The sequence below is a fragment of the Thunnus maccoyii genome, chromosome 6 (genome assembly GCF_910596095.1).
Source record: "Thunnus maccoyii chromosome 6, fThuMac1.1, whole genome shotgun sequence".
Classification (NCBI taxonomy): Eukaryota; Metazoa; Chordata; class Actinopteri; order Scombriformes; family Scombridae; genus Thunnus; species Thunnus maccoyii.
Window position 1 is genome coordinate 24,545,659 of NC_056538.1, and position 11,511 is coordinate 24,557,169.

The window sequence follows — 11,511 nt, forward strand, 5'->3', positions numbered from 1 at the left end:
TGTGTTGCATTGGCCAAGGCATTCAGTCATTTTGAGAGGCACTTTCAAAGGGGTGATTGGATAACCTTTCCAGTGCACACCTTAGGCTAAATTGTAGTGCATGTTTATAGGAGGAGATCCGCTGCTTGGGCCAGACCCCATAAAACACATAATCCTTTACACTGACACATCCGATTGCAGAGAGCTTGTCAAATGTTTCTCCGATCCATAAAATGTGCTCAGAGGGATTTTTACACTGTAGTCAGCATGGATGTATGACTACTATTTACAGTATGCTGACCTCCCCAGTCCGCAACAGTCCTACTGTGACGGAACAAAAGCATTTATTTATCCAAAAACCAGCGATATGGGTATTTATTTTACCTCCAGTGGACATTTTCTTCCTCACAATGATCCCTTCAGGGGTACAATGAGCACAAAGAGAGATTGTGTTTGTCCAAGTATGAAATAAATATGATGACACTTTCCATACTAATTCTACAATACCGCCTTTGTTCAAATAGCACATATACTTGCAAATCATTGGAAAGGTTATATGGTCCTTTTTACTTGGACATCCTTTGTATACATATTCCAATTATCCGTGATGGAAGACGCTTCCTGCCAAGAGAAAAGGTTTTGTTGCTTTATTGGGACTAATAATGTGATTGATTTGACTTCTCTGTTTCTCGCTCTCAGATGAAGTCACAATTGGCAATCACCTGGTTACACAAGTGGAAATGATTTTCACGGAGGGGATGATCATAATCAGGAGTGTTTCTTTCTTTTTTTTTTTTTTTTTCCTAAATCCTTCTGCAGACACTGAGAAGTCCAGCATGTTGAATCATTAAAGGAGAACTGTGTTTAAGCTTTAACACTGACAGAGTGTTATGATTAACGGTGATTAATCTATTTCAGCATCTGTTAAAGAAATGATTATTTATTTCTAAATGTATTAAAGTGATTTAAAGTAACCCAATAAAGTTTTAGCATCGCAGGGAGCACAGGATGCAGCATTATTTTTCAGTGACTAACAAATTGCTCAACCCAGTGCTTAATAAATGCATCGCTGAAGCACAAGCTGCACAGGCTGAGCTTGAGAAAACAAATAGATGTCTCTTGAAATGTAAGCATTATAGACCACAGAGACCCTCCAACTGAAGGCATTTATCCACCCAATCCACTATGTTGATTAGTAGACAATGGGATGCAGCTCAATTTACTTCTAATTAGGGTTCTAATGTGTGTTATTAAATACATCACCATGTCCCAATTAGAAAACACTGGGGCCATACATCATTTTAATTGATATCCACCTCAAGCCACATGGGCTCAGGGTATTCCATCAGCGCTCCCAAAATGATCTTTGTTTGAAGAGAGGAGAAGTGAGAGTGGAGTCTTTTTATTGCAGCACACTCATTGACTGTGTATGTGTGTATGTGTGTGTGTGTGTGTGTGTGTGTGTGTGTGTGTGTGTGTGTGTGTGTGTGTGCGTGCATGTACATGTGTGCGTCTCTGCTGCTTGATTGTATATATCTAGATTTGTGCATTTTGTGAGCTATAGGGACGTTTGAGAACAGCGGTGAGGCTTCTCATTATAAAGCACACATCTCCCATGATACCAATGCTTTCTATTTATTGAATGGTAATGTGTTAGGGGATGCAAATGCAATCCGCCCCGTGCATTTTGCTCACGCAATCACACTTATTAAGCTATAGCTGAGTGCAACCAGGCAATAAGGATATTTTTGATTCAGGTCCTTATCAGTGAAGCTAAAGTAAATCCATGAAACAGAAAATATGTTTCATGCACTGCAACTCACAAGATGTTCAGGGTGCTGCATTAGAGAAACAACCATGGGAAGTTACACAAGATAAATTGTACTCAGATTTGTTCATTAAGGAGATAAATTGTTTAAGCCTGTATTCATTTATTTTTGGTCCCTTGAGAACTGTGCAACAAGCTGGAAACACAACACTGACATATTATCAACTCATAAAGCTGATATGACAAACAAGTAGCAAATAGTTGATTTACCAATTGTCGTCACGATTCTGGTAACCTGATGAAAGGAATTCCAATATTCACTCTCCTGTTAGGTCTATTAGACCGCTACTCCTGAAAGATATCTCTGTTAAGCACCTCAAGGCTCCACTATGTTCACCAGCTAGTTTGGTATGTTGGGCATGTTGTGTTTACCAAAGCTTTTCTTGCTGAAAACAGCTGCTTGGTGGTGCTGGAAACAACAGGCTGGAGACCGTTGATGAGAGCAGTGAAACTGAACCAAAACAGTGAAGTTGTGGGCTGCAAAACCAAAACAATGCGCAATTAAAGAAGCTAAAATGCTCAGTGGAGCTGAGGGGACCTGCAGAGTTGGATGATAATTCTGTGTGTTTGTAAGTATGAGCAACTCCTGTCCTGTTCAGTTTTTACTATCAAAATATTGGTTGGTGCAGCTTTAATGATTGCAAGTAATTAAAACAAGGCAATCCATTTTTCAAGGTTAACAAGGCCACTTGGTTTCTCTTTTTTAGTAATACCTTACAATTTTAATTTTCCAGTGAAACCACAGAGCAAGAAAAGGCATGAGGTGGAATACTAATACTAATCTCGGAGACCAAATTGAGATGATATAAACTGTACAAATGAGAATAAAGTACTCTGAAAACCCATCAGCACCTTTGCACCTTTCTGGACCAAGTAAGATTGCATTGTCTGGTCATCAGGGTTGAGGCAGATAAAGCAACCATCGATCAATAACCATTTCTTATCCTCACCCTTCATCTTCTCTCTATCAAAGGGCAAAAGCTCCTTTCACAAGTGATTCTGCCACTGATAACCACCTGTTCAAGCCTTGACTGGTTCAATCTTCTCCTTCTCTCAGTGTCTGCCAGTATTAGCGCTGACCTCCTCCAACTGTACATTATGTCTACTGGTTCAACCAGGAGGAGAGTATACAGTATGTTTACTATGTACGCTCTGCTTCTCTTTTGCCCCTTTTCTCTCCTGCAACTGTATGCATGTGCATCCGTATGAAGTTCAAAGTCGACGGAGGGTTCCTGTGATTGCTGAAGGCCACATATGAGAGGGATGTGAGAATGCAAATGTGCTCAAGCTTAGCTGACAACAATATTTACATGGAAGATCACAGTGAGGCAGAGCAAACATGTCGGTTTTGTTTGAAGAAGAGGGGCTGAGCGGGAGAAATACCAAATGAATCATGTTTTGAATAACAATAGAGATGTTAAATTTCCTCTCCTCCATGCTTGTCTGTTGGCTGCTAATGCATTTTGTCTGAAAACTTTTACAACACAGCCTAATTAGTCTGAAAAAAAATAAAAATATTTAAACTCTCAGATGGAGTCGGATCAAGCCTCCATTAGACCATGAGGGAATCTCCTGTTTCCACTTTCATTATGTTTTATTTACTTGACAAGCTGAGCTTTGTTCATCATAATTAAAAAAGCCTTCATTGACCTCTCCCCACCTCCTGAAAGTACTGTTTCAATGAGAGCCTCTTCCGGCATTCATGTGGCTCTCCACAGTTGGCTTTTTGCTTTTTATTGAAAAATACAGAAAGGATGAAAAAAATCTCTCTAATATTCACTTGTCTAACCTGGAATAGTTGTGTGACAAGGTTGGATTTTTCTTATGTAATTCCTTATGACCTGAATTTTTTTAAATATTCCTCTGCAAAGGGTTCTGCTCATTAGTGAGATGATGCAAGACTACAGACCTTCTGCTATGTCTCAGACCATATGCAGGAGAAATAAGAATATATTTAACCCTTTTTTTTTTTTAGATTGGCTTTATTGTTGGATCCCACAGACTCCACTGTATGTTTTTTTTTAATTGCTAATTCAACTGTTTTTATTCTTCCCTTGAAACATTTTTCTCTTTTCTTCTGACCTCATTAAAACACAAAATGCAAAAAAAGTATTGAAATGTTAACAGCTCCCTTTGCCTGAAACTTGGCTTGCACGTTGACAAAAGTTTGTCTTTGGGGTCAATTAAACTGCAAACAGATTTTCCTCTCAGATCTCTTGTGATTGAGCTGGATTTTGGAGAGGTAGTGCTGTGTAAAATTTATCATGTCATAGATATAGAACATAAGAAAATCCAATTTATTTAGCCATGTTTTACAACTGGAGTCCCTGAGACTCCAAACAAAAGTAACACGTTATTTTCTGTAGACTTTTGAAACATGTCATTTATTAAAAATCATGTTTATAAGCAATTCTCATAAAATTAGGAAAGATGTTGAAGTACCAAGCTGATAAAACAACATTAACCCATTAAAAAGGCTCCCCGGGACCTCAAAAAGAACATTAGGCTTAAATATCTGGCTTATTTCCCAACTGTTGTCAAAAATAGCCAATATAATGATTGTCACATGAGCAGTCAGCAGCTAAGACCAGGCATGTGAAGTGAGCAGCACATGTATATTTTATTAACAGTGCAAAACGAGCAGCTTGTAAACATGTGCTTGTGACTAAAACATCCAATTGGAGTGACTTGCATATGAGTCCCCTGGAATCTTGTTCCATTGACTATCAGTTAAACACTTATTCCTCCTGATTTCAACCTGCTGGATCAATAGTTAATGTCTGGGGAGCGTGTTGTCCCAGAGGAGAAAACGCAAGGACTAGTCTGTCTCCATCTGAACTATGAAGGAAAGGACTGCTATCAATCTACATTCATCATGTAGCTCTCGCGCATGCGGCGAGCTTAAACTCAATACTGTAAGACTGGAAAAAGAGCGCACTGAACATTTTTACTCATATCAGGATTATTTTCTCAGCAATATCAAACTGGATATCAGGTACAATTTATCTTTATATCCCATGGCAATATCATACATGGTAATTTTCTTCTCTGTGATGAGAAACCAAATTGTAATTGAAAGTGAGAATAAATGTTTTAACAGGTAAATCCCCCCCCGTGAGATGTGTTTGATAATATTTCCTGCTTTGACTTTTGGGACAGGGATGAAACCCGCTCTCTACAGATCCACATTCAGATGGCACATTAATCTATCCCTCTGCAGTGTAGTACCTCTCTGCCCTGTGTTCCTCTACACCGATGGCTTCTGGAATAGGAATTTGAGGGGTGGGGGGGGGGCAGTATTACTTAGAAGCAGGGGCCCCCCGAGCTAAGAGGAGAGAGGGCTCATGCGTAAGATTACTAATGCCCTCAGCCTGTCAAAAAAACGCACCTGCTTGCGGCTTGACGGTAATTTGTTTGGACATGGTTTATAATTTAATTCCATTGGAGAATTAACTTCCAATACAAGAAGCTATTAGCGGGGGAGATGGCGATCGGTTCTTCTGTGCTTCTGTGACCATCCCAGCTGAATGGTAAATTTTTGATGCTCGCCTATAAAATACCCAATGCCTATGGATTTTTTGCACTGCAGATAGCATAATAAAAATGCAATCTGGACTTTTGAGGAGAATCTATCACAACAGAATTGAATACATTCCCCTCTTCTTTCGTCCCTTATGCTTTACTGCCTTTGCTGCTACTGATATAAAGACTGTGAGGTACTTCATTGTGAGACTTTGCTGTAACTTGCTCTAGCCTCGGCACTAGCACAACTAAATGGAACGCTGCCATTATTAATGTCAATTGCTACACCTGTGTTTTCCGAGACTGGCTGTCTAAAAGGAGAAAGGCCTGTGGAGAACAATCAAGAATGTTTGTCATAAATTATTGAAGCAGGCTATTTTTACTTTAATGCCCAAGGTGAGTGTAATGAATGCTTTCTCAACAAATTAACCAGAGTTTCTATGTGTGTGTATGTGATTCTGTGCCATGTTTGTTTCAGTGAATGCATGCTTGTAGAGGCCCTGCAGATACAATAATTATAGGGACAGAATATACAAACAGTAAGCATAGAATTTCAATGCCAACAGTATTATTATTCAGATTCAGTCAATAACTTTACTTTTTGTTTTTATTCAAATGTTTCTTCTTCTTTACAGTTTTTAGTGAAAGGAGCAGAAAGACAATGACAGTCGGTCGGTCCACCACTGAAATATCTCAACACCTGTCAGATGGATTCCCATGTAATATTGTGCAAACTGTCATGGTTCCCAGATGATGAATGCTAATGACTTTGGTAATTCCTTGACAATCATTTGATTGAATTGGATTTGGATTGGATCTGGCACACACATTCAATTTCCAGTCAGAATGAATTATAATAACTTTTGTGATCTCTTAACTTTTCATCTAGCACCTCAGTCAGGTCAAAATTTCCCAAACTTACCCAGTGAAATATCTCAACATCTTATAGATGGTATGGCACAAATGTTCATGCAGACATTCATGGTTTCCAGATGATGAATCCTACTGATGTTGGTCATCCCCTGACTTTTCCTGCCAACATTAGGTCAAGATTTAAATTTGTCTACTTTTGCTAAACATTAGCATCTTAGCATTGTCATTGTGAGCATGTAAGCGAGCTGACATTACTGTTTAACTCAAAGCAAAACTGTGCCTAAGTACAGCCCCACAGAGTGGCTAGCATGGCTGCAGACTCTTAGTCTTGTTGATTTACATTTCATCAACCCTCTTTGAGCCTTGATTGTAAGAAGCTTATGTATACTGTGAGGGAGCCACACTGCTGCTTTGTTTGTTAGACGTATGCTAATTAAATGATTTTTACTTTATACCGTGGGATGTCTGTTAAATGTGGCCTACAGCTTAAATTCTATGAAACCACTCTCGTTCGCAAACAAAAAAGACAACTTCCACTGTAGGGCTCCACACATACAAAGGCAGAAGGATGTGGAAATAACATAAACACAATGCTGTCAACTGCGTGATCAATTTGTGACAACCACTTCTGTTTCTTTGTGAACTTGGCACTGGGATATAAGAGTCTTTTATTTGGAGTAGGGAGGTTGAGGGGGGAAAAAAAGCATTTTCGTCATGCTATGTCAGATGCTGGCTCGCTGGAGGCTGTCGTGAGGTGAGATGACAACATCACAGTCATAAGTGGGCCAAGCAATTAGGACTGCAGGAAGAAGCGAGGGAGTCTGAAATCAGCTCAGAGGCCTCGCATTGTGACTGAAAATTATGTGAGCCTAAAGACTAGCGCAGAGCATGACTTTCTCTTTTCCATTCTCCCCAGTCAGATAGGAGAGCAGACCACCCAAGGACAGGATTCACAACTACACACTGCTCAAAAAGAGCGGATGGTAGATGAAAACCTCTGACCTATATTGCAGTTCATGTCTTTATCCCACTGAGCACCAAGCCAACAGGCATTCAAAGAGCTCCTCTTTTATCTGAGCTGTGTCCTTTCTTCAACTCACGGATGCTGTGAAGGGCAGTGAGAGAAATTTGATACCTTGTGCTAACTATAAAAAGACCACTCTTCCTGCTATATCTGTGACATATAAGAATGAGTTAACCATCTCTTTCAAACATAGGTGCTTTATAATTATGTCACAAAGCTTCTGTTAGCTTGATATTTTTCAAAAATCAGGGTCACAGTGCCTAAACAACAAGCAAAGAATGCATTCTCTCTGCCATAAAGGATCTCAGTGCACTAAAAGATGAGTGTAGAGTTGTACTGCAATCCCTCCAGCTTGTCTGTGGCTGCACCAAAGTCTCCCAGTCCTCCAAGTTGGCCATTCCTAGAATATCTCCAATGAGCAATGGGAGCAACCTTCTGTGTGCCTGAGCCACCGCAACAAGCCCAAGTTTTTAAAAGTAGCCTATATGTAATTATATTTTCTGAAAGTGTACTTAGAAAGTTTACTTGTTATGTATTCAGAGGTAGTTTATGTTTAGTATACAAGGTTGTGTTCTTTTAAATATATTATCATACTTATTATGGATTTTTGGCCAATGCCTATGCAAAAAGTACACAGTTTATTAGTACGCTGTTTTCAAGTGTTCTCGTGCAACTTTCAACCTTGTGTGCATTCTCTAGAATATTTTTACATGCTATTACCAGTTTGCCAGATTTTACCTGCCACCCTGAGATACATCCTGCACTCTTTGAGTCAAAAAATCTATATTTTTGTGAATGTACTCAAACTGTATGTGGTACATCTACAGCATATTAATGGCAGACGAGCATAACTGTATTTTGACATACAGTAGTACATGACAGTACATCTGCAGAACCAATCAATGGAGGTATGCTGTGACATGGGTATTAATGTACTTTTTTTGGACACGCTTCCTATACTTAAAATATATGTTCAGACCAAACCGCCACTGGTGGTTTGGACCAATCAGCAAACAATTTCCATGAACGACTTCTCAGATGGTTCTATATAACAAACCATCTGGTGCGTCAGGTTACTGATGTAAGTGTAACAGTACTTTCTCATACATTACCAAGGCAGAGGTATTTACTTCCTTTCATGCAGATATTTGAGTTCTTTAGTGTTTTTCTTTTTTGCAAAATACAGTATTCTATGTATTATAAAATCATGGGCAAAATATTGTGATAGTATCTTTTTGTGATATCCAGCCCTACTCTAAACTGCCATCAAATACAAACACAGTTTTCCTCACACAGTTTTGAGTATTTCCAAATGTGTCCAAAACATCTCACCTTCGATATCACCTAACACAGAGAGAGACCACCACTTATTGTGAGCTGAGGCAGTGAACAAAAGTGAGTCCAACTATATCTAATTGGTACTTTTCAACTGAGTGCAGCAGCTTCAGCTCCTTTCTCCTCAGAGAGGTCACATTTCACGTATTTAGAGTCCGTTTCCAATTTCAAACTCAGCCGTGTCTGACTCTTCTCTCTTCCTGCCCTTTGCCTAGCAGGACTACATTGTTCTCTTGCAACTTTGATTCCACAGTTTATTACTATGAGTGTTAGCCATTATCTTTGTGATATGTAAGACTTGCGTAGAGCAGAGCAATTTGGTGCACCTGTGCAGTGCTCTCATTATTCAGAGTGTGTGAGTGTGTGTGTGTGGGCTGAAGTACCAGCATGATATTTCTGGCTGCTAAAGCTGAACATGTGGCAATCTTCCTGGAAAGCTGACCTGTGTCAGTCTGTCTACAAGTTAATGTTCAAGTCTACCAATGCCCATCTGCAACTGCTTCTGTTTTCTCTCCATCTGTTCTCCTTACTGCCACACACACACACTCACTCACACACATGCTCAATTCTTCAGAAATATTGCTTCAAGGTAGCTGAACCGAAAAGCAGAAAATTCTTCATTCATCATTTCATCAAATACCTGTCAAATTTAATCTTCAGTATGCTGAAGGCAGTTAGGGTTAATGTTGCATCATCTTCAAAGAACATAAAAGAAGAGACGCCATGATCATGTCTTTGCTAAAAGTCCTGTTAGAATCAGTGAAAAGTTTAATCTCACACTCTCCCACCTACCAGCTGCTACACCACCAGCTCAACGCAATGTGAGAGGCAGTAGTTTGCATGTTATCACTCTAACGATTGCAGCTCTTTCCTCAACCCCATGAATAGATATCCTATAAACACAGTAATGTATTTAATCTGTGATCTGTTAATATTTATATACTGTAAATACTTGAATCGTACATGGCTTTTCCCCGCAACTGCACCTGTGCACTCGAACAAATCATGAATAAAAGATTATGGAATGTTATTCTCTTATTCAAGATTGATGTTTGACCTCATTGTGTGTCATTGCTTTCTTGGTTTTATATGATTAACAAGTTGCAGATGCAGGCGCTTATCCTGCATATGAAGCGTGGTTTCAGCAGCTGACTCCTCAGTTTTCTTCTCCAACCAGACACACCAAGTGAATGTAAATGGATTTGAACTTTAGCTGCCTCTCAACATCACATTCTGACACATTGCAAGACCCACAATGTCATGTCACTGGCTCAAGAAATGACATTGCACAGATTCAAATTAATGCAACAATGAAAATAATGATAATCTTAAGAAATATGAAAATACTGACTGTATTTTGTAAAACATCTTTTCATCCACCAATTTGGTTCCTGAAATAGACTCGTGTTAAAGCTGCACTAACCAATATTTTTATATAAGCAACAGATAAAATGTGAAAGACGTCATTCATAGTGACAAACACACAGAGAATCATCACCCAACTCTGCAGCTCCCCTCAACTTTTAGAGCCTTTTAGCTGGTTTTTACCTTTGTTTTGGTTTTGTAGCCGGCAACTCAGCTCTCATCGTTTCCAACAACAACAGACAGCTGTTTTCACTGAAAAGCTCTGATTAAGCCACTGCACACTACTTGCCTGGCACCAGATAGATCAAATTAAGCAACTAGCTGTAGAACATGGAGGAGAACATGGCAGTTAAAGAGGCAGATCATCATCAGATGGCCAGAAACATAGCTGTAAATGAATGCTAATCATGCTCTGTGTCTGTTGGATGTGTAAATGTGTAACCATGTTTCCCAAAACAACTTCATAATTCTATATACCACTTGTTCCACTTCCACCGAGTTGCCAAAATTTTCAAAAATACCACTGATTTCTAACATTTTTTGACAATTTTAAGTCGTATTCATGCATAGATAAGTGGATAAAATATTCCATTCCATTTTGTTGCCTTTTCACTGATTTATCACAGCTGTTCGCCTACATCATGTTCTTGATCCAGGTTGTTGTGAATACTCTAAATGTAGAAATAGCATCAAAATATGAAAAACTAAGTTTTTAATGAATCCAGTATTCAAAGAAGAGTTCAGCTGTACAGACCATGATGGTTTATGGTGCAGGAATGCATTTTGTCCAATCATTTTGAGTCATTGTTCTTCAAAAACTAATAGAAGTGAAATACTAAATAAGTAGTAGAAAAACATTTGGTTGACACTGTATCTTGTTTGGTATTGCTATTCAGTAGACTCACCTGTTGGTACTGTTTACACCTGTTCTGCTCAGACATGTGATCTGTCTGTAATAAATGACTGTACTCCCGCAGTATGCAGTTGTCCAATTCAATAGTGGCAGCCATTTGTCATGTTAACCCCCATACAACGACCTTGAAGCTAATTAGCCTAAAATATAATGAAGCATAATTGTTATTAAACAACTGAACAGACAGCACATCTCATCTCTTTGATGCATTTAAATCTATTTAGACATAAAACACTAACCCTGCTGGCTCTCCTGCTGAACAGACACCATATACAAGTTGCTGAGGATGAGGTTCTCTATAGGACCATGTGTGGGATTATGAGTTCTTGGGTAGAATTAGGACTGATTGGCGTTCTCCATTCCCTCTGGACATGACCTCTCTCCGTCTCTGGCCACACCAGACAGGCCTGTTAAAATGCAGAGAGAGAAGAGGAGTAGACTCCAGCCTGAATGTCTGCTCAGTCCATTTCAAAAAGCCAGCCTCTGCAATGATTGACAGGGGGAGAGGTTACATTCGTATTTACCCTTATAGAAATACATGAGATTGTAAAAAAAAAAAAAAAAAAATACTGGGGTGCAAAATGGCTTGGCATTGAATAGTCAAACAGAGAGAAAAAGAAATGGGAAGCATAATGCATGAATTGATGGACTGATTCAAGAGGATGATGGAAT

The 11,511-nt window shown here is 39.1% G+C and overlaps 1 long non-coding RNA gene across 1 annotated transcript in view; it reads left to right on the forward strand.

The window, feature by feature from the left end:
• Positions 1 to 6,594, forward strand: part of LOC121899257 — an 89,205-nt gene extending 82,611 nt beyond the window's left edge. Inside the window, exon 3 of the long non-coding RNA XR_006096661.1 lies at positions 5,965 to 6,594. This is a non-coding gene — a long non-coding RNA (uncharacterized LOC121899257). The remainder of the gene's footprint in view (positions 1 to 5,964) is intronic.
• The last annotated feature ends 4,917 nt before the right edge of the window (positions 6,595 to 11,511 follow it).